Source organism: Bubalus bubalis, chromosome 7 (genome assembly GCF_019923935.1).
Source record: "Bubalus bubalis isolate 160015118507 breed Murrah chromosome 7, NDDB_SH_1, whole genome shotgun sequence".
Taxonomy (NCBI): Eukaryota; Metazoa; Chordata; class Mammalia; order Artiodactyla; family Bovidae; genus Bubalus; species Bubalus bubalis.
This window is the reverse complement of record NC_059163.1, coordinates 67,562,189-67,589,262: the sequence shown is the minus strand read 5'-3', so window position 1 is coordinate 67,589,262 and position 27,074 is coordinate 67,562,189. Positions and strand designations below refer to the sequence as shown.

General features: G+C 37.5%; 1 long non-coding RNA gene across 1 annotated transcript in view; it reads right to left on the bottom strand.

The window, feature by feature from the left end:
• Positions 1-15,297: 15,297 nt before the first annotated feature.
• LOC123334444 overlaps positions 15,298-27,074 on the bottom strand; it is an 84,984-nt gene continuing 73,207 nt past the window's right edge. The window contains exon 3 of the long non-coding RNA XR_006552298.1: positions 15,298-15,867. This is a non-coding gene — a long non-coding RNA (uncharacterized LOC123334444). The remainder of the gene's footprint in view (positions 15,868-27,074) is intronic.

The window sequence follows — 27,074 nt, the reverse complement described above, 5'->3', positions numbered from 1 at the left end:
GCTTTATGTGTTAGATTCCCCACATAAGTAATAGCATATAGTTTGTCTTTCTCTGATTTATCTTACTAAGCATAATATCCTCCATGCATGTTGTTGCAAATGGCAAAATTTCATTCTTTTTTATGTCTGAGTAATATTCTATTCTATATATGCACTATGTCTTCTTTTTCCATTTATCTGTTGACGGGCACAGGCTATTTCCATATCTTGATAACTGTAAATAACGTTGCTATAAAACTAGAGTATATGTATCTTACAAATTATTGTTGTTGTTGTTTTTTCCCCAGAAAGACTGTCCTTTGATTTTGTTTGTTCTCAAATTCCTCAGAACTGTATTGAAGAGAGATGTTATTTATTAGAGTGCCCCTGAGAAACTTAACTAATACCTTAAGAGGAGGCAAAAGACCTTCTGATTTGTTTAAAGATTCAATTCCCCTTGCCAAATCTATTCAAATCTGATAGGCAGTATTTAGAAGACTCCATAGACAGGGTTGTTTCTGAAGCAGAGGGTGAAGATGCCTCTGACTATATGCTTCTAAGGTGAGTATGGCTGGCAGCTGATTTTTTGTGGATTATTCCACAGTGAACTCATAGGAAAATCTATTATGCATTATTTATCAGGAATTGCAATTTTAATACTTCTAGACAACATGTACTAGAATATGACAAAATTAAAGGAACTCCACTTTTTGAGTTCCTAGAATATGATGGTTTCCCCAGTGGCTTAGACAATAAAAGAGTCTGCCTGCAATACAGAAGATCTGGTTTTTCCCTGGATTAGGAAAAACCCCTGGAGAAGGGAATGGCAATGCACTCCAGTATTCTTGCTTGGAGAATTCCATGAACAGAGAAGCCTGGTAGGCAACAGTCCATGGGGTCACAAAGAGTCAGAAATGACTGAGCAACTTTCACTTTCAGAACATGACAAGTCCTTTGCAAGAAAAACATTTGAGAGATGAGAAACTGAGCCTCAGGGGAGTTAAGTAATCTATGGAGAGAAACTATCAGGTAATTAATGAAATGAAGATTATAACTTAAAAATTTTGCTCCAAAATCTGTTCTCTTTTAATAGTACAAAACAACATTTGTATTCTGTAAAAAATTCACCCTAGTTGGGAAGATAAGATTTACAGTACAGTAATGTGTAATATATGTATATCTTTCCCACTTGCCAAGAACATTTTTAATATTATTAATATATATATCAAAATAGTGATAGTGTAAAGTTCATACTCGAATTCAGTTTCAGAGAAAAAAATGAATAAGGCTAACCAGGAGTGAAAAAATGAATAAAAATCATATACACACATATATGTGAGTGTACATATATATAAAACAGTCCCTTCTCAATAGACAGACCTTCCATTAACTTCAGCAGGCAAATGCTTGAACTGCACCCATTATCTACATAAATATATAATGTCCCAAGTGTGCAATTACGTTATTCTACAGTGAAGAATGACTTGGTTTCACAATGCATGTGCTGGGAACCTGACTGATTCTGAAATATTTGCATTTGAAAGGATAGAGACTATTCACATAAACTGTCAGTAGCTCAGTGCATCCTATTAGTGTGCATTTTATACTAAAGAAAGAACATTATGGCTGGGAATTCTCTCTTTCTTCCCAGCCAGAGTGACATACTTTCCCTATCACAGTCTGTTGTGTCTGGGGTTAGTTGGCTCCTTGCCTATTCCTTCAATGTAGAATATTCTCTCCATGCATATTTGGGCTTGTAATATATAAGAAGATCCTATCTGAAACATAATATGGGCAGTCCATTTACTATTCAATCAATAATATCATGCACAGAACTAAATATACATGTTTACTATTTCATCACAACTGCATTATCATCATTAAAATATTCCACAATCTTCTTCCTAAGTGCTTGACTAGACACAGTATGATCATATATCTCCTTAAGAAGTTAAAAATCTAAATAAAATTGCAGACCTTGTAAGAGTGGTGTATTACTCCATACAGAAGAGAAATTTGCTTAATTTTAAATTTGATTAACATGTGTTTTTATATAATATTACCATTAATATTTCATTGGAAAATATATTTTTAATAAAAAAGATAACTTATTAATGAAAGAATTACATTTAAATACTTACTGAATTCTGCTAAGCAAAATAAGTAATTTATTCCAGATACTATTGTAGCTATTATGCCTTAAAACAAATTTTTTTAATTTATTTTTTAATTGAAGGATCATTGTTTACAGAATTTTGCTGTTTTCTGTCAAACATCAAAAAGAATCAGCCATAGGTACACCATCAACAAGAATCAACAAGAATAAGCTATACATACACTATTGTAGCTATTATGCTCTAAAACAAATTATTATAATGTTGGAAACATAAGACACCTTTACATGTGAAAATTAATTAATAATATAAGGCACTGCATAATAAACATTTTTTAAAGTGGCAGTTTGAACTAAAGGAATTCTAAGAAATAACTGATCATAGTAGATTGAATTAAACATGGAATAAAAACTATATGGAAGTTAAAGTAGTCCTTGAAGGATAGATAATTCAAAATAAGATTTATTATTACTCCCATTTCTCCCTCCATATATTGATCCTCCCCACCTTTCCACTGGTAACCAGTTTGCCTCAAATTTTGAAGATGAAAATAACACGTGAAATCCCCAGACCCTACAGGGAAGAAGTTATGAAGCAAAATAGACTTGAGGACATTACCAAATTAAACAGATCTTACAGAATCAAGGAAATTGGCATCAAGAAGTAAAGACTTTGAAGTCACATTGTATCGTGGTCTTTAGCATTCACTGTGCTATGTCATACATCTCCTTGGGGCTAAAAAACAAAGTGTTAAGAGTGGATTGACTCAGAGGTCAGGAGGGCATTTTACTAAGCACAGCCAATTAGCTGCAAGAGAAGGGAGCTTAAGGAAATGGAAGTTAGGCAAAGGTACCACTGTCACTGTGGACTTTCCATCAGATAAAGGTTTCAAGGAAGACTTTTCGGTGAAAGAAATTGGGGTTCCATAAAATTGTTATTCTACTGAGTTTGTGGGAACATTAGGCATTCACCAAGTATTTGTGAACAATCTACCATGCTTGATAGTCTGCAAGATACTGAGGAAATAAAGATACGTGAAATCGAGTACTGCTTTTTAGAAACTTCAAATTCTAACAGGAGATGATGGATGGATAGATAGATAGACAGATAGGAGAAATAGCAGCCTAATGAGTGGTTTAATACGATAGGGGAAGGAAGGAGTAGGTGCCTTATTCTGCCAGAGACACATGGAAATTGAATAAATTCAAAGTATTTGAAGTGCAAATCTCTAGTATCAATTCATATTCCAGCTAGTTGTTTTTTAGTCACTAAGTCATGTTCAAATTTTTCTGGACTTGTGGACTGCAGCACGTCAAGCTTCCCTGTCCTTCACCATCTCCTGGAGATTACTCAAACTCACGTCCTTTGAGTTGGTGATGCTATCCAACCATCTCATCCTCTGTCACCCCCCTTCTCCTCTTGCCCTCAATTTCCCCAGTATCAGGATCTTTTCCAATGAGTCAGCACTTTGCATCAGTTGGCCAAAGTATTGGAGACTCAGCTTCAGCGTCAGTCCTTCCAAAGACTATTCAGGGTTGATATCTTTCAGGATACTGGTTTGATCTCCTTGCAATTCAAGGGATTCTCAAGAGTCTTTTCCAGCACCAGAGTTCGAATGGTCAATACCAAAATCAGATTGATTATATTCTTTGCAGCCGAAGATGGAGAAGCTCTATACAGGCAGCAAAAGCAAGACTGGGAGTGGACCATGGTTCAGATAATGAGCTCCTCATTGAAAAATTCCAGCTAGGTTGTTTCCTATTATCTGTGTTTTGGACTGCTGCTGAACAGACATCCGACCACCTTGGCCATCTTATACTTTGCCATCAGTGGTCAAGCTTTCCTTAGTTTTTGACACTCCATAGTGTAGATACAAACTCCCCTTTCATTTTCTTGCTGTTGCTGCTGCTGTTTAATCACTAAGTCATGTTCAACTCTTTGCAACCCCATGAACTGTAGCCTGCAATGCTCCTCTGTTCATGGAATTCTCCAGGCAAAAATTCTGGAGTGGGTTTTCCATTTCCTTCACCAGGGGATCTTCCAACCCAGGGATCAAACCCACATCTCCTGCTTGGCAGGATTCTTCACCACTGAGACAAAGAGTTAATACAAGACCATACTCATTTTCACTCTTTTTTAAAAGGCTTAAAAGTAGTAGAGGGAACTATAACAACAACAACAAAAAACAAAAACAAAACAAAACAAAAAAAAAAAAAACACAGAGCTGATATCAGATTTCTTATTTTTAGATCCCAGTGAATATGTCTCCTATTGGGCATATTTCTCTTTAGCTCCAACAGATATCCATTTTGCAGAAATGTCATACCTTTCCAGACAGAAATCAACTTATTTTTCCCTCACTTTACTGCTATCAACCTATTTGTCTTTATTATTAACCAGCAAGAATGAACGTTGACAACAATATGTCACTCTCTTCCAACTATAATCTGGGTTCACATGTTAAAACCAGATTTCCTAGATTTCCATCCTATTATTGTCATTTACCAGCTGTGTGATATTTGGGAAATTACTTAACCTGTCTGTGCCTCAGTTTTATGAGTGTAATGAGGTTAATAATAGTATTTTTCTCACTGGGTAGTTTTGAGAATAAATTATTATAATATTAATTATAAATTGCTTAGCAAATAATGTTCAACAGGCATTAAAAATATCATTACTATTATTCACAATAGACAAATGTATTCAACATCCTCATCTGATCTATATTTACTCAGATACTTTTCCCAAGTCAAGCCTTTAAAAACAATTGTTTACAACCTATTTACATTTTCTTCCCTTGTGGCTCAAATGGTAAGAATCTGCCTGCAATGCTGGAGACCCGGATTCAACCCCTAGGTTGGGAAGATCCCCTGGAAAAGGGAATGGCAACCTGCTCCAGTATTTGTGCCTGGAGAATTCCATGGACAGAGGAGGCTGGCAAGCTACAGTCAATGGGGTTGAAAAGAGCTGGACAAGACTGAGCAACTAAAACACACACATTTGTTTAATTAAAAGATCTATCCTAGAATAATGGGTTTCTGCCTCAAATGTATGTAACATCTTAACTCTTAACTTCAGTAACTGAAAAGGTTAGTAAATTACAACCAGACATTTACAGGTTTTGTCTTTATTTTTATTTTATATGGTCCCATCAGGCTTTCCATACATCAGAAAACTGGAGCAAGGCTATAATCTGAGAACATGCAGAGGACCATAATGTTGTAGTTTGCATTAAGAACATAAGGACCCTTTTATTAAAGTAAAAATGTTCTCAGAACCTCATAAGATAATCTTTCTCAGAATTTACTGACTGAAAAATGCATGACAACGCACTTCTTTGCAAAGCTTTTAAAGACTTTGTGTTTTATTCATTATAACTATGGATCTAAATTGGTTCAAAATTGGGAAAGAAGTATGTCAAGGCTGTATTCTTTCACCCTGATTATTCACTTATATGCAGAGTACCTCATGCAAAATGCTGGGCTGGATGAAGCACAAGCTGGAGTCAAAACTGCTGGGAGAAATATCAATAACCTCAAATATGCAGATGATACCACCCTAATGGCAGAAAGTGAAGAGGAATTAGGGAACCTCTTGATGAAGGTGAAAGAGGAGAGTAAAAAAGCTGGCTTAACACTCAACATTCAAAAAACGAGGATCATGTCATCCAGTCCCATCACTTCATGGCAAATAGATGGGGAAACAAGGGAAACAGTGACAGACTTTATTTTCTTTGGCTCCAAAATCACTGCAGATGGTGACTGCAGCCATGAAATTAAAAGACCCTTGCTCCTTGGAAGAAAAGCTATGACAAACCTAGAAAGCATATTAAAAAGCTAACACATTACTTTATTGACAAAGGTCTGTCTAGTCAAAGCTTTGGTTTTTCTAGTAGTCATGTGTGGATGTGAGAGTTGGACCATAAAGAAGGCTGAATGCCAAAGAATTGATGCTTTTGAGCTGTGGTGTTGGAGAAGACTCTTGAGAGTCCCTTAGACTGCAAGGAGGTCAAATCAGTCCATCCTAAAGGACATCAGTCCTGAATATTCATTAGAAGGACTGATGCTGAAACTGAAGCTCAATACTTTGGCCACCTGACGCGAAGAGCTGACACATTAGAAAAGATCCAATGCTGGGAAGGATTGACGGCAGGAGGAGAAGGGGATGACAGAGGACAAGATGGTTGGATGGCATCACTGACTCAATGGACATGAGTTTGAACAAGCTATGGGAAATTGTGAAGGACAGGGAAGCCTGCTGTGCTGCAGTCCATGGCTTGCAAAGAGTCAGGCATGACTGAGCCCTGAACAATAGCAACAATGTATCTAAAGTCTGATTTTCTCTGCTTCTGGGACCAAGATGTCAAGGATGCCCAACCAGAATGGAATAAAGCAAGGCAGGCAGATTCACTGTTGACCATTGTCACCTGCCTCAAAGGTACACTCAACTCTACCCAGAACTGTATTTTCAATCTAAGAACATCTTACTCTGCCATCTCTCTCACAAGTGTTTAAATTCTCTAAACCTCTGCCTCTCTACAGCTTCTTCCACACACCCTTTCTGGCCTCAAATTCTAATTTCTGGAAGAAGCAGAAGCCATCAAACAGAAAATACTTCCTTTACTAATATGAAAAATATATAATCCTACCTAGATTGACACCTGTTTATCTTCAACACACTGTTATTAACTCTACTCACAATGCTGCACATTACCTCCCCCACGACTTATTTATGTTATATTTGGGCATTTGTATTCCTTCATCCATTTCATCCACCCCTTATTCCCTAACCTCTGACAACCACCTATGTGTTCCCTATAAATTCACTTACATTGCTGTTTGTTTTACATTCCACATGTGAGAACTTAAGTATTTGTCTTTCTGTGTCTGACTAATTTCACATAGCATGATGCCCTCAAGGTCCATCCATATTGTCATAATTGACAAGACAGCCTTCTTTTTTATAGCTAAATAATACTCTTCCATGGATTTTCAATATACTCAAGTCTCTCCTAACATGAAAACCCTCCTTCAACCCTACTTGAAACTATTTCCTTCTATCTCTTTCATTTCTCAGGCAGTTTTGAAAAGTTTTTATTAGTATTTAGTCTACTGATTTCCACCTTCTCCATTCAATCTTCTGTCACTTTAATATGGCTTATTTCTTATCATTTAAAATACAATCTTGATAACACTTACTATATTTATTTTTCTTAAAGACTTTGAATAGAAATGGAATTATCCATGACTTAATATATTGTATATGTCCTCCTAAAATCATTTGGAATTGATGATATTTACTGAATAGAATCAAAATTTTTAAATGATTCAGTTTAGTTCAGTTCAGTCGCTCAGTCATGTCTGACTCTTTGCAACCCCATGAATTGCAGCATTCAGGGCCTCCCTGTCCATCACAGACTCCCGGAGTTTATCCAAACTTATGTCCATGGAGTCGGTGATGCCATCCAGCCATCTCATCCTCTGTTTACCCCTTCTCCTTCTGCCCCCAATCCCTCCCAGCATCAGGGTTTTTCCCAATGAGTCAACTCTTCGCATGAGGTGGCCAAAGTATTGGACTTTCAGCTTCAGCATAAGTCCTTCCAATGAACACCCAGGACTGATTTCCTTTAGGATGGACTGGTTGGATCTTCTTGTAGTCCAAGGGACTCTCAAGCATCTACTCCAACACCACAGAACAAAAGCATTAATTCTTTGGCGCTCAGCTTTCTTCACAGTCCAACTCTCACATCCATACATGACCAATGGAAAGACAAAAGCCTTGACTAGATGGACCTTTGTTGACAAAGTAATATCTCTGCTTTTCAATATGCTATCTAGGTTGGTCATGACTTTCCTTTAAAGGAGTAAGCGTCTTTTAATTTCATGGCTGCAATCACCATCTGCAGTGATTCTGGAGCCCAAAAAAATAAAGTCTGACACTGTGTCCACTGTTTCCCCATCTATTTCCCATGAAGGGATGGGACCAGATGCCATGATCTTAGTTTTCTGAATGTAGAGCTTTAAGCCAACTTTTTCACTCTCCTCTTTCACTTTCATCAAGAGGCTTTTTAGTTCCTCTTCACTTTCTGTCATAAGGGTGTTGTCATCTGCATATCTGGGGTAATTGATATTTCTCCCAGCAATCTTGATTCCAGCTTGTGTTTCTTCCAGCCCAGGGTTTCTCATGACATACTCTGCATATAAGTTAAATAAGTAGGGTGACAATATACAGCCTTGACATACTCCTTTTCCTATTTGGATCCAGTCTGTTGTTCCATGTCCAGTTCTAACTGTTGCTTCCTGACCTGCATATAGATTTCTCAAGAGGCAGGTCAGGTAGTCTGGTATTCCCATCTCTTGAAGAATTTTCCACAGTTTATTGTGATCCACACAGGCAAAGGCTTTGCCATAGTCAATAAAGCAGAAATAGATGTTTTTTTGGAACTCTTGCTTTTTCCATGATCCTTTGGATGTTGGCAATTTGATCTCTCATTCCTCTGCCGTTTATAAAACCAGCTTGAATGGAAGTTTACGGTTCACATATTGCCGAAGAATTTTTAGCGTTACTGTACTAGCATGTGAGATGAGTGCAATTGTGCAGTAGTTTGAGCATTCTTTGGCATTGCCTTTCTTTGGGATTGGAATGAAAACTTACCTTTTCCAGTCCTGTGGACACTGCTGAGTTTTCCAAATTTGATGACATATTGAGTGCAGCTCTTTCACAGTATCATCTTTCAGGATTTGAAATAGCTCAACTGGAATTCCATCACCTCCACTAGCTTTGTTCATAGTGATGCTTTCGAAGGCCCACCTGCCTTCACATTCCAGGATGTCTGGCTCTAGGTGAGTGATCACACCATCGTGATTATCTGGGTCCTGAAGATCTTTTCTGTACAGTTCTTCTGTGTGTTCCTGCCACCTCTTCTTAATATCTTCTGCTTCTGTTAGGTCCATACCATTTCTGTCCTTTATCAAGTCCATCTTTGCATGAAATGTTCCCTTGGTATCTCTAATTTTCTTGAAGAGATTTCTAGTCTTTCCCGTTCTGTTGTTTTCCTCTATTTCTTTGTGCTGATCGCTGAGGAGGGCTTTCTTATCATTCCTTGCTATTCTTTGGAACCCTGCATTCAAATGGGAATATTTTTCCTTTTCTCCTCTGTTTTTCACTTCCCTTCTTTTCACAGCTATTTGTAAGGCCTCCCCAGACAGCCATTTTGCTTTTCTGCATTTCTTTTCCATGGGGATGGTCTTGATCCCTGTCTCCTGTACAATGTCACAACCTCTGTCCATAGTTCATCAGGCACTCTATCAGATCTAGTCCATTAAATCTATTTCTCACTTCCACTGTATAATCATAAGGGATTTGATTTAGGTCATACTTGAATGGTCTTGTGGTTTTCCCTACTTTCTTCAATTTAAGTCTGAATTTGGCAATAAGGAGTTCATGATTTGAGCCACAGTCAGCTCCTGGTCTTGTTTTTGCTGACTGTATAGAGCTTCTCCATCTTTGGCTGCAAAGAATATAATCAATCTGATTTTGGTGTTGACCATCTGGTGATGTCCATGTATATAGTCTTCTCTTGTGTTGTTGGAAGAGGGTGTTTGTTATGACCAGTGCATTTTCTTGGCAGAACTCTATTAGTCTTTGCCCTGCTTCATTCTGTATTCCAAGGCCAAATTTGCCTGTTACTCCAGGTGTTTCTTGACTTCCTACTTTTGCATTCTAGTCCCCTATAATGAAAAGCACATCTTTTTGGGGGTGTAAGTTCTAAAAGGTCTTGTAGGTCTTCATAGAACCTTTCAACTTCAGCTTCTTAAGCGTTACTGGTTGGGGCATAGGCTTGGATTACCAGACTATTAATTTTTATTCTTTAATGAATTTTGGTGGTCTATGTATATTTATCCTTTTTGCTTTCCTTGGGTTCATTTTCCTATTTTTCCTTAAGTTTTTAAGATGGATGCTTATCTCATTGATTTTCAGTCTTTCTTTTTTTCAGAAATAAGTATATAACTCAGTTTTAAAATGGAGTCCTTACACTATTATTTTTTATTCATGTTTAAATATTTGTTATTTTCTTTGACCAATTAGTTATTTGGAAATGTAATATCTAATTTACAAATACATTTGGTATTTTAAAATTATCTTTTCATTATACTCATTCTAATTCAATAAAACTACAGTAATTTTATATAATTTGCTCAGTGTTATCTGGAGTTTCATTAAATTTGCATTACAGTTTATTTCATTGTCAGTTTTATGTGTATCTTATGTATTCTTGAAAAAAATGACAATTTTGAGACTCAGGGTTCAATGTACATTATTGAGAATAAGACTACCAACTGTGTTGTTTGTTCAAATCTTCTATATCTTTACTAAGTCTGGGTTTTGGTTCTCATAGTAGCAAGTTGAATGAAATCTCCCCGTATGATAGTAGATTTATTGCATTATGCCTGCCATCTGTCACTTCTTTTTCTTTATAGTACATCTTTGACTATCTTATTCTGTGCAAAAAATGTAAAATCACTCTATCTTCCTCATATGAAATGAAAGCTTTTATCCCACATAATGATTTTTTTGCCTTAGGGTCTATTTTGTCTGATATTAAAATAACTGTAACAGCTTTGTCTTAGTAGGTGACTCTATGCTTTTTCTTTCAACCTCCTCGGGTCTTTAACTTTTACACGAATCTCTTGTGAATTACATATAGATGGAATTTAAAAAATAAAATCTGATCATCCTTATAGCTGTTTCTTTCAATCCATTCTATTTTCCATTACTGTTCATTTACATTTTTCTCATTAATAAAACATGCCTCCTTTTATTGATATTTAATACTGATATTTAACTGATGGACATTTCTCAATATACCCTACATGCATTTTGATATTTAATGATATAATTGTATATTTTAATGGTTGCATTTAAGTTTAAACACACTAAATCAACCCTAAGGGAAAACAATATATATTTCTCCCCCAAACAAACAGAATTTGCATATCTTAACTATGATTATAAAGTATTCAACACTGCTAACATTCATGCTTTCTTCAACAAATATTTCAGTTCTATGTTACTGATATATCCCTTTATTCTTTTCTTACTTATTAACAATTATAAAATTCTGGCTATGTTCACAGTACTACTTGAAACACTTAAATCTTTTTAATTCTCAAAATAATCTTATGATATTATTCAATTCAACATTTTTGTTTTCTCATTTCTGCATATGTTTAGCATTTTATGTTGTCATATATGTCTAGATTTAAGTCTTTTTCTCTATATTCAATTTATCTGTTCCTGAAATATATTATTTAGAAGTTCTGCTAGTGAGAATGCACTGATGGTAAACTTTCTGCAATGTATCTATAAAATGACTTTATTTTGTGCTTGTTCATAAATCATGGTTTACCTACATAAAAAAAAGTCATGCATTATAATTATTTAAATTAATTCAGTTTTCTGAATGATTTTCTAAATTCAGTTGGTACTCAAGAGAACTCTCCTGTTGGTATCATAGCTTTTACTTTATGTGTAATTTTTGTTTCACTTTAGATGTTTTTAAGATCTTCTCTTTATCTTTAAAATTTAAAACTTTACCAAAATTCTCTTAAATGTGGATTGCATTTGTATAACACATTTGTGTTTTATTGCACTTCCTAAATCTGAGCATTTCTGTCTTTCACCTATCCTAGAAAAGTGTAAAAAATTATCTCTTAAGATATTGCCTATCCAAAACCATCTGGATTTCTCCCTCTGGAATTCCCATTAAATATATCAAACTTTCTCTTATCTATCATATCTATAACTACTACTCTTTAATTCTCTTTTTCTTCATATGTTTCATTATATATTTCAGACTATTAAGCCATTCTCTCGAGTTATTAGCAATATAATTTTAATACTCCCACTGACTATGAAACTGAAATATATCTATTTTGCATTTCTGTAAGTTTTACTTGGTTCTTTTCTAAAGTTGTCTGTATAATCTTGATTTTCTATTATTATTTCTTTTTTTAATTTTATTTTATTTAACTTTACAATATTGTATTGGTTTTGCCATATATCAAAATGAATCTGCCACAGGTATACATGTGTTCCCCATCCTGAACCCTCTTCCCTCCTCCCTCCCCATCATCCAGTGCACCAGCCCCAAGCATCCAGTATCGTGCATCGAACCTGGACTGGCGACTCGTTTCATATATGATATTATACATATTTCAATGCCATTCTCCAAAATCTATATTACACTTCTCACAAATTATTATATGAGAAGTGTGAGAGCCTTTTCAAAACCTGTTTCTCTTCAAAAAGCATTGGCATTGATACTGTGGGGTTTCCCAAGGTGCTTATGATCATATTAAACAAAAATTTTTGACTCGGGGTTTTCTAGACTCTAAAAAAGTAAATATTCAAACACCATATATGGATGAGAGCTGAATTCTGGTTATTGATTCTCAGCATAGAATGCTTTCCAAACAAGATCAGAGCATAACAAGTGTAAAATACTTTATTATCTCTTTTCTTGGGAGTAGGATTTTCATGTTTTTGTTTATTCTTTCTTCACTGGTAGTCATTTGAAGGTCTAGCCTTTATTATGGTATCTCAGTTTTAACTCCCCATTTTGCATACACCCAAAGCCCTATCTCCTATGCTTAACTATTAAAACCCATAGTTTTAAGTACAAAGAAAAGATGTTCTCTCAAAAACTCCATCATTAATTCAGGTTTACCATTCAGGTTTTAAACTTTTCACATTCTTCTGAAATGTGGCTACAGGCAGAAATCTTACTTCCTTCTGGACTCAGTTACATATTATTCTTTTTATCCAACAGCATTAGGGTTTATTTTGGTTTATGTGTGTGTGTACGTGTGGTTTGTTTAACACATAATCATTTAACCTCCTCATGCTCAAATCAACAATGATCTCCATGTCTTTATGCCTAGGGCATAGTTGATTAATTCTTCTAAAGTTCAACGTACCTTTTAGTAGCATTGAACACTGTAGACCCCCCTTTTAAGGTACTTCCTTTGTTGGCCTTCCACTATATTACCACATTCCTGTTTGTTCCCTGTCTCACTGTTTTATCTTTCTGACTGGCTGAATATCTCATGCTCCTTTCAGTTCAGTTCAGTTGCTCAGTCATGTCTGACTCTTTGCAACCCCATAAAATGCAGCACATCAGGCCTCCCTGTCTATCACCCACTCCCGGAGTTCACCCAAACCCATGCTCATTGAGTCGGTGATGCCATCCAACCATCTCATCCTCTGTCGTCCCCGTCTCCTCCTGCCCTCAATTTATCCCAGCAACAGGGGCTTTTCAAATGAGTCAGCTCTTGGCATCAGGTGGCCAGAGTATTGGAGTTTCAGGTTCAACATCAATCCTTCCAATGAACACCCAGGATTGATCTCCTTTAGGATGGACTGGTTGGATCTCCTTGCAGTCCAAGGGACTCTCATGAGTCTTCTCCAACACCACAGTTCAAAAATATCAATTCTTAGGCGCTCAGCTTTCTTCACAGTCCAACTCTCACATCCATACATGACCACGGGAAAAACCGTAGCCTTGACTAGACAGACTTTTGTTGGCAAAGTAATGTCTCTGCTTTTGAATATGCTATCTAGGTTGGTCATAACTTTTCTTCCAAGGAGTAAGCATCTTTTAATTTCATGGCTGCAATCACCATCTGCAGTGATTTTTGAGCCCCCCCCCCAAAAAAAATAAAGTCAGCCTTTGTTTCCACTGTTTCCCCATCTACTTGCCATGAAGTGATGGAACTGGATGCCATGATCTTAGTTTTCAGAATGTTGAGCTTTAAGCCAACTTTTTCACTCTCCTCTTTCACTTTCATCAAGAGGCTTTTGAGTTCCTCTTCACTTTCTGCCATAAGGGTGGCGTCATCTGCATATCTGAGGTTATTGATATTTCTCCCAGCAATCTTTTTTTTCTCCCAGAAATCTTGATTCCAGCTTGTGCTTCTTCCAGCCCTGCATTTCTCATGATGTACTCATGCTCCTTTAATAGACTCTTTTAAATAATAAAACTAAGCTTTATCCAATGTCCTCTCTTCTTCAACCATACTCTATGAGTGTTCCTGCCACATTCATTATAAATAATTACCAACAAAGATTGTTTTAAAGCACAAATCTGATTATTTCACTCCACTGCTTATATTTATTCAGTGATTTTCAATACTCTAAGAATATAGATGGTGTTTATTAGCATGGTCTACAAAGGTCTTAAAGAAGATCTCTCCCCACCTACATGCCTCCCCAGTGCCATGCTTTCTCTCCTTCTCCCTTCATGTTGCCCCTCACCTTCTTTAGTTCTTCATATTCACTATTCTTATTCCTAATGCAGGGCTTTTATATAACATTTCCCTATGCCTGACACAATCTTACATCTTCTTTCATCTAAATATTGCCTACCCGTTCTTTAGAACACAGAATTCAGCTATGTCAGAGTTGTCTTTACTAGTTGCTTTGAACATCTCAAATTTATCTTTAATTTACTCTCAGTTATTCATGGAATAAATAATTATTATGAACCTACTGTGTGCCCAAAACTGCCCTATATGTTGGGCTATATTTAGCACTAAGTAAAATACATCAAATCTCCTTCCATATAGTTGAGAGAGGCAATAGGGAAAAATGATATGGAAATATACATAGTATGCATAAAAATACATAGTATTCAGAAAGTGTTTGCTAGTTGAGAAACAAAGTTTAGAATTTGCCACAGATTATTTAAATTAATAATACATGTCTACGCTAATTTCTAGTCATTACTTGACCCCCAATATTTTTCCATAATGCCTACTGCACTCAGTTGCTCAGTTGTGTCTAACTCTTTGTGACCCCATGGACTGTAGCCTGCCAGTCTCCTCTGTCAATGGAATTTCATAATTCCTATCACACTGTAAATGTTCATTAAAAATTTATATTTGTATCATATTTATGTGCAATGAGACATTTTATGTCACATCTGCAGACTTCTTGATACAATATTCTTTTCATTAGACAACAAATATTTGTTAGTTAGTTCAAGTATAACCTTGTGTCCTGCACTATATACCATCTTGAGGTTTATATTCCCTTGGGTTCTGAAATGAAATAATAAACAGTTTAATAAAAATAAACATGAATTCTTAAATCCATCATAATAATCTTATACCTTTTAATAAGGAACCAACACTCATCAGCTGGAGAATATAAGTACTGTAATTTTAAACTCTCTCAAATTTATATCACCTCTATTATGCTCTGCATTAAAATTGAGTAGTCCACAGCCAAAGCTAGCAGAGTATCTTTTCTACCATTCAAACAAGGTCATTTTGTAGTACAGTATGTTGTGCATTGCATAATGTATCTAAGGATAATCATGTTTAACCAAAAAATATTATTCTAGGACTAAAATTCAGTTGCAGAACAAAGAATCTAGCACGTGCATGATGCCAAGTATGTTTTCAAACAATATTAGTTCCTTCAACCCAAGTACAAGAATATCTGAACAGATCCAACTTGTCTCTATTTTTTTGTTGTTGTTCTTTGACAGGGGGTCAGGGATGGGGGCCATTAACCTGAAACATATTCCAATGCTTGTACAACTGAACATAGGAAGAGATAAGAATAATAAAATGAACCTTGGTAGCTGGGTACTAAAATAAAATTGAGTTAAATTCTAAAACTTTCCCAACTTCTGTTTTTTAGGATTGTTACTGTCTTCGTATTGATCCCTCTTGCCCAGAGGCTTCCAGTGGATATTTCATTGAGTTATCTGTAGAAGATGAAATAAAAAGATATTTATTCTACTACACAAATGAGAGCAATATAAATACACAAAAACTGTCAAACTAAGGAGATATACAGTGTATTAATGCAAAGTAATCAAAATATACTCTGAAATACAAGTGATGAAAAGAAATTTTAGAATTCAACCAAATGGTACCTTATGATCCTATATGCCTTTCCACAATGGAAAAGAGAGTCATTTGGAAAGACTCATCAACAACTCTTAAAGATAAAAAGGGGGAGTGGGAATGGAGGAGCAAAAGAAGGAATGAAGAAGATAGGGGAGCAGAAACCAAGAAAAAGTGAACAGCAATCAACTGTTGTGGATCATGTCCACAAACATTGCAAGAGGGTATAAAAATATATGAATTTTATTTTTTCTCAACCTCTTCCTAACTGTTGAGGGGAAAAAAAAAGAAGGGAATTGAGCTAGAGCCAAGGCAGGAATCATTAATCTGGGAACATGACTTAGGGCAGCTGGCCAAAAGTAAGGCAAGAGAAATAAAAAGATGATCCATCAAAAAAAGATCCCTTGATCCAAGAATCCTTACAGAGACCTAGACTCCTGTTGGGTGATATATACTCAACCTAAAACAAGGAAAATATATATCCATAAGCCCCCTTTAACCTCCTTTCCTCTTGGGAAAAGGCTGGGATTCAACAGAGTGTAGGGCAACTACTGTCTGATTTACCCCTCTGGTTCTTCTGAAACACAGGATTAACTTAGTTCATAAATGAGAAATGTGCAGCTTCCCAGCCTAAACGCTAAAACAATGATTTAAACATTGCCCAGATAAGCAGTTACAGTAGAATGGAGAGAGAAAAGAAAACGCAGGAAAAAAAAAAAAACAGACCTAATTCACTGTACTTCTATAAATGAGAATCATTAAGGGGAAGCAAGAAACAGAGAAGTGAAAACCACCTAACACGGGGACCATTTTCCTCCTGTATACTTTAAATAATCCCCAGATTACTTACAATAACTAATGCAATCCATATGTTATATAAATAATTGTAAATACAATATATTATGTAAATTGTAGGCACAAGGCAAACTCAATTTTTGGTTTGGGGAACTTTTTGGAATTTGTCTTTCAATATTTTCAACCTGCAGTTGATTGAATCTGCAGAGTTCAAATCTGAAGATATGGAGGGCTAACTGTATATGTATTAATATGCATATATTAATACATAATAAGATGACATAATGAAAATATGCTATGATTCTAAATAAAAAAGGAGTAAGACAAAATTTGGGTGATAAACATAAATTAAATGCAGTCTTTAAGGTTGTGGGACAGGTTCATCACTCTAAGACATACATGTTTAGTGGGATACGAGGAGATTCCTGATTCAGGAAATGACCTTGTTAGAAAAAAGGAACCTATGGAGCACAGCAGGCTTCCCTGGTGGCTCAGCTGGTAAAGAATCTGCCTGCAATGTGGGAGAACTGGGTTTGATCCCTGGGTTGGGAAGATCCCCTAGAAAAGGGAACAGCTACCCACTCCAGTATTCTGGCCTGGAGAATTCCATGGACTGTATAGTCCATGGGGTCACAGAGAGTTGGACACAATCAGCAACTTTCACTTGCTTGGAGCACAGCAGCCGGCATCAGACTGTACCTACACTAAATTCACTCAGAACAGCTCTTGCTAGACTGTAAAAGGAGACAAAAGAGGGATGCAAGGGAAAGACAGTGAGCTTCCCCAGTCACTGGAATTAGCCTCCCCTGAATTATTGACTATGCCAAAGCCTTTGACTGTGTGGATCACAATAAACTGTGGAAAATTCTGAAAGAGATGGGAATACCAGACCACCTGAGCTGCCTCTTGAGAAATTTGTATAAAGGTCAGGAAGCAACAGTTAGAACTGGACATGGAACAACAGACTGGTTACAAATAGGAAAAGGAGTACGTCAAGGCTGTATATTGTCACCCTGCTTATTTAACTTATATGCAGGGTACATCATGAGAAACACTGGACTGGAAGAAACACAAGCTGGAATCAAGATTGTTGGGAGAAATATCAATAACCTCAGATATGCAGATGACACCACCCTTATGGCAGAAAATGAAGAGGAACTCAAAAGCCTCTTGATGAAAGTAAAAGTGGAGAGTGAAAAAGTTGGCTTAAAGCTCAACATTCAGAAAAAGAAGATCGTGGCATCCGGTCCCATCACTTCATGGGAAAGAGATGGGGAAACAGTGTCAGACTTTATTTTTGGGAGCTCCAAAATCACTGCAGATGGTGACTGCAGCCATGAAATTAAAAGATGCTTACTCCTTGGAAGGAAAGTTATGACCAACCTAGATAGCATATTCAAAATCAGAGACATTACTTTGCCAACAAAGGTACGTCTAGTCAAGGCTATCGTTTTTCCTGTGGTCATGTATGGGTGTGAGAGTTGGACTGTGAAGAAGGCTGAGCGCTGAAGAATTGATGCTTTAGAACTATGTTGTTGGAGAAGACTCTTGAGAGTCCCTTGGACTGCAAGGAGATCCAACCAGTCCATTCTGAAGGAGATCGGCCCTGGGATTTCTTTGAAAGGAATGATGCTAAAGCTGAAACTCCAGTACTTTGGCCACCTCATGCGAAGAGTTGACTCTTTGGAAAAGACTTTGATGCTGGGAGGGATTGGGGGCAGGAAGAGAAGGGGACGACAGAGGATAAGATGGCTGGATGGCATCACGGACTCGATGGGTGTGAGTCTGAGTGAACTCTGGGAGTTGGTGATGGACAGGGAGGCCTGGTGTGCTGCGATTCATGGGGTCACAAAGAGTCGGACACGACTGAGCGACTGAACTGAACTGAAGTTTAAATAAAATTATCATGATATATTTTTGTAATGAATCATTTATTATTAAAATAGTCAAGCCAAACTTCAAGAAATGCAAGCAGAAAATTTATATAACATAATCAAAAACTTTAATTATATGCTGTGAATCCAGAAAAAAGTATCTAAACTCTTTAAATTTGAGCATATTTATATCTACATATACACAACAGGAAAATGAGAATAAAACTTCTTTAAAATGAACTCATATATTAGTATATGAAGATAAATTGGATCCCACCAAAATTTGGTAAATGAGAAATAAGAGAATCTTGAAATAGGATGTCCTGCTTATTAATCCTGCTTTTTTTTTTTTTTAAGTGGATTTTTTGGAGTAATTTTAAGTGTACATAAAACCTGAGTGAAAAGTATAGCAATTTCCCCTATACTCCTACATGCCTATTTCCCAGTTTCTGCCTTTATTAGCATCTTGAATTAGTGTAGTGCATTTGCTACAACTGGTGAACCAATATTGCTACATTATTATTAACTAAAGCCCATAATTTATACTAGGGTTCATTCTGTATTGTACATTGTATGGGTTTTGATGATTATCTGTCATTATATTATCATACAGAATAGTTCCACTGACCTAAAATCTCCTGTGTTCTTTTTTTTTAATATAACTTTATTTATTTTAATTGGAGGCTAATTACTTTACAATATTGTATTGATTTTTCCACACATTGACATGAATCTACCACGGGTGTCCATGTGTTCCCCATCCTGAACCCCCACTCCCATCTCCCTCCCCATCCCATCCCTCTGGGTCATCCCAGTGCATCAGCCCCAAGCATCCTATATCATTCATCAAACCTGGACTGGTGATTCATTTCACATATGATAATATACATGTTTCAATGCCATTCTCCCAAATCATCCCACCCTCACCCTCTCCCACAGAGTCCAAAAAACTGCTCTATACATCTGCATCACTTTTGCTGTCTTGCATACAGGGTTATCATTACTATCTTTCTAAATTCCATATATATGCATTAGTATACTGTATTGGTGTTTTCCTTTCTGGTTTACTTCACTCTGTATACTAGGCTCCAGTTTCATCCACCTCATTAGAACTGATTCAAATGCATTCTTTTTAATGGCTGAGTAATACTCCATTGTGTATATGTACCACGGCTTTCTTAGCCATTCGTCTGCTGATGGACATCTAGGTTGCTTCCATGTCCTGGCTATTATAAATAGTGCTGCGATGAACATTGGGGTACATGTGTCTCTTTCAATTCTGGTTTCCTCGGTGTGTATGCACAGCAGTGGGATTGCTGGGTCATATGGCAGTTACATTTCCAGTTTTTTAAGAAATCTCCACACCGTTCTCCATAGTGGCTGTACTAGTTTGCATGCCCACCAACAGTGTAAGAAAGTTCCCTTTTCTCCACACCCTCTCCAGCATTTATTGCTTGTAGACTTTTGGATAGCAGCCATTCTGGCATGAAATGGTACCTCATAGTGGTTTTGATTTGCATTTCTCTGACAATGAGTGATGTTGAGCATCTTTTCATGTGTTTGTTAGCCATCTGTATGTCTTCTTTGGAGAAATGTCTGTTCAGTTCTTTGGCCCATTTTTTGATTGGGTCGTTTATTTTTCTGGAATTGAGCTGTAGGAGTTGCTTGCATATTTTTGAGATTAATTCTTGTCAGTTGCTTCATTTACTATTATTTTCTCCCATTCTGAAGGCTGTCTTTTCACTTTGCTTATAGTTTCCTTTGTTGTGCAAAAGCTTTTAAATTTAATTAGGTCCCATTTGTTTATTTTTGCTTTTATTTCCATTACTCTGGGAGGTGGGTCATAGAGGATCCTGCTGTGATGTATGTCGGAGAGTGTTTTGCCTATGTTTTCCTCTAGCAGTTTTATAGTTTCTGGTCTTACATTTAGATCTTTAATCCATTTTGAGTTTATTTTTGTGTATGGTGTTAGAAAGTGTTCTAGTTTCATTCTTTTACAGGTGGTTGACAAGTTTTCCCAGCACCACTTGTTAAAGAGATTGTCTTTTCTCCATTGTATATTCTTGCCTCCTTTGTTGAAGATAAGTTGTCAGGTGTGTGGATTTATTTCTGGGCTTTCTATTTTGTTCCATTGGTCTATGTTCTGTCTTTGTGCCAGTACCATACTGTCTTGATGACTGTGGCTTTGTAGTCGAGCCTGCAGTCAGGCAGGTTGATTACTCCTCCCCTGTGTTCTACTCATCCTTTCTTCCCTCCATCCCTTCATGCCCCTGGTAACTACTAATCTTTTTTGAGGTCTCTAGAGTGTTGCTTTTTCCAAAATGTTATACAGTTGGAATCATAGTCTATAGCCTTTTCAGATGGGATTCTTTTATTTAGCTATATTCATTTATGCTTTCTCCATGTCTTTCATGGCTTGATAGCTCCTTTGTTTTTAACACTGAATAATATCCATTGTCTGGATGTACCAAAGTTTGTTTACTCATCCATCCACTGAAGGACACCTTGATTGCTCCCAAGTTTAGAAACTGAAGAGTAAGAAAACAGTATAAACATAAATGTGTAATTTTTTTGGCTATTTGCAAGCTTTCAATTTATTTGGGTAAGTATCAGGGAATGAAACTGCTGAGTCATATATAAGAATATATTTAATGTTTTAGGAAACTGCCAAACCATCTTCCAAACATGCTGCAACCATTTCGCATTCCCACTTGCAATGAATGAGAGTTTGTATTGCTCTGTCCTCAACAGCATTTGGTGTGGTCAATGCTGTGGATTTTGGCCACGCTAATGGGTATGTCATGATATCTCATGGCCATTCTCATTTGTGATTCCTTAATGGCATATCTTTTCTTATGCTTATTTATATTTTATATATCTTCTTTGGTGAGGTATCTGTTCAGATATTTTGCCCATTTTTTAATTAGGCATTTGTTTTCTGATATACTGGACTTCTGTGCTGTCTAACAAATTACCACACACTTGGCAACTTATTACAACTCACAATTATTATCTCACAGATTTCCTGGCTCAGACATTTGGATACAGCACAATGGGGCACCCTCCACACAGAGCATCAAAGCTGGGAGGGTTTGTGATCTCATTTGGGGTTCTGGGTCCCAAGATGAGCAGTGCCCAGGCTCGCTGGTGGTGGGCTGGATTCAGTTCCTCGCAATTGCAGGAGTGAGGCCCTCAGCTACTGGAAGCTTCCCAGGGCTCCTTGCCATTTAGCCTTCACAGTATAAAAATTTGCTCCTTCAAGGTCAATAGGCTAGCTTCTGCTGCTGTTTCATCTCTTTCAAAGGGTTTGTCTGACAAGGTCAGGCCTACCCAGGATGATCTTCCTTTTAATTAAAGTCAACTGATGCAGGCTTTCATAATATTTCCAAACCCTGACCTTTACTATCTCTGACCCCACTACCCAGATGCTATCAGTACTTGAGATACTTTGGCTATCTTAGTGTACACAGTTCCTGATGGGCAAGCTTTTATTCACCAATAGCCTGTGCTTGTGGGTCTTCATTTGTGGGCTTCCCTCAGGCTGACACAGACAGCCCATGCTACCCCCACACACAGGGATTCCTGCTTCCCCGTCCCAGTCCTTAGTCCTTATGATTGACAGCTGAGCTCAGCACTCCAGCTCTCTTGCTCCCACATAAGACAAGTACAGGGGTAAGTCTTGAGGCAGTATTGTCTCTGTGTAACATGGCCTGATTGTGCACCCTTGCTTGGTTTCCATCCCTTCTTCTTCTTACTCCCCTAATCTTTTCCCTGGGAAAAAATTCTAATAAGCATTGTTTATTCTCATTCATGTGAATCTTATTCTTAGTTCTGCTTCTGGAAAATTGAGCCCAAACCACATTCAGTTCTGTTCAGTTCAGATCAGCCGCTCAGTCGTGTCTAACTCTTTGTGACCCCATGAAGGGCAGCACGCCAGGACTCCCTGTCCATCACCAACTCCCAGAGTTCACTCAGACTCATGTCCATTGAGTCGGTGATGCCATCCAACCATCTCATCCTCTGCCATCCCCTTTTCTTCCTGTCCTCAATCTTTCCCAATATCAGGGTCTTTTCAAATGAGTCAGCTCTTCGCATCAGGTGGCCAAAGTACTGGAGTTTCAGCTTCAGCATCAGTCCTTCCAATGAACACCCAGTACTGATCTTTAGGATGGACTGGTTGGATCTTCTTGCAGTCCAAGGGACTCTCAAGAGTCTTTTCCAACACCACAGTTCAAAAGCATCAATCCTTCAATGCTCAGCTTTCTTTATAGTCCAACTCTCACATCCATACATGACCAATGGAAAAACCATGGCCTTGACTAGACAGACCTTTGTTGGCAAAGTAATATCTCTGTTTTTTAATATTCTATTTAGGTTGGTCATAACTTTCCTTCTAAGGAGTAAGCGTTTTTTAAAATCATGGCTGCAATCACCATCTGCAGTGATTTTGGAGCCACAAAAAATAAAGTCTGACACTGTTTTCCCATGAAATGATGGGACCAGATGCCATGATCTTAGTTTTCTGAATGTTGAGCTTTAAGCCAACTTTTTCACTCTCCTCTTTCACTTTCATCAAGAGGCTCTTTGGTTCTTCACTTTCTTCCATAAGGATGGTGTCATCTGCATATCTGAGGTTATTGCTATTTCTCCCAGCAATCTTGATTTCAGCTTGTCCTTCCTCCAGTCCAGCATTTCTCATGATGTACTCTGCATATAAGTTAAATAAGGAGGGTGACAATATACAGCCTTGACGTACTCCTTTTCCTATTTGGAACCAGTCTGTTGTTCCATGTCCGGTTCTAACTGTTGCTTCCTGACCTGCATACAGGTTTCTCAAGAGGCAGGTCCGGTGGTCTGGTATTCCCATCTCTTTCAGAATTTTCCACAGTTTATTGTGATCCACACAGTCAAAGGCTTTGGCATAGTCAATAAAGCAGAAATAGATGTTTTTCTGGAACTCTCTTGCTTTTTCCATGATCCAGCGGATGTTAGCAATTTGATCTCTGGTTCCTCTGCCTTTTCTAAAACCAGCTTGAACATCTGGAAGTTCACAGTTCACGTATTGCTGAAGCCTGGCTTGGAGAATTTTAAGCATCACTTTACTAGCATGATATATGAAATATAAGAAAGACATATTTAACTTTAAAATTAGTCATCTTTATATACTAAGTTCTCTACATACAAAAACCTTCAAGTTATAGACTTTCAAAGATGTGAATCTGTAGTCCATCAACATCAGGAGTAAATGAAACTGCAAAGCTTGCCCTCCGTCCTGGTGATGATCCTTCAGCTCTACATCTCTCACCTTCTCTCCCTTTTCCAGTCATTAACTCTTCTTGCCAGTCCACTAGATGCCTCCCCTTCTATGCCTGCTGTAGACTGAACTACTGTACTTTTCAAGGTACTGTACTATAAGATTTTAAAATGTTTTATTTTTTATATTTATATTTTATGTATTATCTGTATGAAAAGTATTATAAACCTATTAAAGTACAGTACTATATAGCTGGTTGTGTTAATTGGGTTAACTAACCTAGGCTAACTTTGTTGGGCTTATAAACAAACTGAACTTATGAACACACTCTGAATGGAACTGATTCATATGTATGGGACTTACTGTAATCAATTTATGCTGAAGTGTTAGAGACTGTAATAAGTTATTACCTCTAGATAAGTTCATGGAGAAGGCAATGGCACCCCACCCCAGTACTCTTGCCTGGAAAATCCCATGGAGGAAGGAGCCTAGTAGGCTCCAGTCCATGGGGTCACTCAGTCAGACACGACTGAGCGACTTCCCTTTCACTTTTCACTTTCATGCATTGGAGAAGGCAATGGCAACCCACTCCAGTGTTCTTGCCTGGAGAATCCCAGGGACGGGGGAGCCTGGTGGGCTGCCGTCTATGGGGTCGCACAGAGTCGGACATGACGGAAGCCACTTAGCAGCAGCAGCAGCATTCTGGAAGCAAAGCCTCACTATGAAATAAACTGGTGATTATTTCAGGGACCCATAAAAAGCACGGAGAAGGCAATGGCACCCCACTCCAGTACTTTTGCCTGGAAAGTCCCATGGATGGAGGAGCCTGGTAGGCTGCAATCCATGGGGTCGCTAAGAGTCAGACACGACTGAGCGACTTCGCTTTCTCTTTTCACTTTCATGCATTGGAGAAGGAGATGGCAACCCACTCCAGTGTTCTTGCCTGGAGAATCCCAGGGATGGGGGAGCCTGGTGGCTGCCATCTATGGGGTCGCACAGAGTCGGACGTGACTGAAGTGACTTAGCATAAGAAGCAAGCAGAAATAGGAAAAAGAAAAAGAAAATCATGAAGATTGGTTTCTTAAAACTGTCTTACAGGACAGAGCTGTCTTTACTCTTCTAATTATTTGGTCTTAATTCACATTAAGAGCCCTCTGACTACTACTGGTTCAGAGCATTGCTGTTTCTGTTTCATTAAAATCAATGTCAGCTGAATTCTGAAGACCCTCTGCAGCTTGGAGATGGAAGTATGAAGAGTATGGAAAAAAAACAAGAGAATCCTATTTCAGTTCCTTAGTATAGTACCTAGCCTAGAGAAGAATATCACTATAGATCAAAGATAAATCCCCAAACAACCAGATTTTTCCACCTCTACTGCTACCCCCACTCCCCCAAAGCAATACAGCAGCAATTTGAAACAGGCTCCTAACTGATCTTCCCGCTTTCTCTCTGGAAATACAGTACACCATTTTCTATGTATCAGTCAAGGTATGTTTCAGTCATAAATTACATCATATACTTTGCTGCTTATAATCCCACTTTTTATTGCAATAAAAGAAAGTCCATTTTTTTAAACAATGGTCTGCAAGGCTCCATGCCAAGTCCTCTGCCCTTCAGTGCTAACCAGCTCAAGGAGTAATACTCCAGCCACACAGACCTCATTTCAGTCCCCTCATTTGTAACCCAGAGAGACTCTCTGCCTAGTGTTCAGTCACCAGCTCTCTACCTACCAGGCTACTTCATATTCATTCTACTCTCATTTTAAATAGAGTGTATGCCACACCACCCTGTTTTATCATCTTTCAGTACATTTCACTATATGAAATTATTTCATTCAATTAGATGTCTGTTTGCTTATTGTCTGAGACCCTCCTATACACACACACACATACACAAATGCACAGACACAGGATTATAAGCATAAAAACAGTGACCTTGGTAGTCTTGTTCACTGCTACATCTCCTGCCTCTTGACAATAACAAAGAATCTGTAAAGACTAAAAATTAAATGAACGAATGAAGGCACAAATGAAAAAATCAGTGGATGGAATTTTTCATCTCTTCTCTTCTGTTAGTGGGAATTGCACAATCTACATCCAAGTTCCTGTTATGGACTTTCTGACATTTTGACTTACAAGCAGTTTGTGTTATGATTTGATCAGGCTAAAATCATGTTCAGATATAATTTTCTTCCAATTAATTGGCAAAGATAAAATAAACTCACATTACTAAGATGCAGGATGGTTCAAGAAAATAAGTGCTTTAAATACAACTAGTGAATAATAATTTGATTATGCATTTTAAAATAATTTTCAAAAATAAAATGGCATAGCAATTCTATGTTTAGATATTTAGTCCAAGAAAATGATGTAAATATTTGCCAATACAAATTTCCACATTAAACCATTGAGCTGAGAAGTATAGAGATGTACAAAGGGACAATATGGCAATACCTGTCCAGTAAATATATTGAAAGCAAATATTTATTAAAATGAAAGATACTCCAAATAGTATTGTTATATCAAAAACAGTGTTATAGTAAGTATGTAATACTTCTTTCCATCTATATAAGATACATGTGTGGGCAGGTATGTACTCAACAAATAATCTGAAAAGATATATCAGATTCATCAGTGGTGATTATCTCTAGATGGTAAAATTAGAGGCTATTTTTTAATTTCCCTCATTATTGATTTACATCTATACTTCACTGGGCTGCTGCTGCTAAGTCGCTTCAGTCGTGTCTGACTCTGTGCAACCCCATAGATGGCAGCCCACCAGGCTCCCCTGTCCCTGACATTCTCCAGGCAAGAACACTGGAGTGGGTTGCCATTTCCTTCTCCAATGCATGAAAGTGAAAAGTGAAAGTGAAGATGCTCGGTTGTGTCCGACTCTTCACGACCCCATGGACTGCAGCCCACCAGGCTCCTCCGTCCATGGGATTTGCCAGGCAAGAGTACTGGAGTGGGTTGCCATTGCCTTCTCTGATACTTCACTGGTTTTATTTAAAAATAAATATTTTGTATTTTTAAAAATGTAGTCACAGATACTCTAATATTGAACCCTCTGCATGCAGACAGAATAATGCATGCATGTATACTCAGTTGTGTCTGACTCTTTGTGACCCCATGGGCTGCAACCC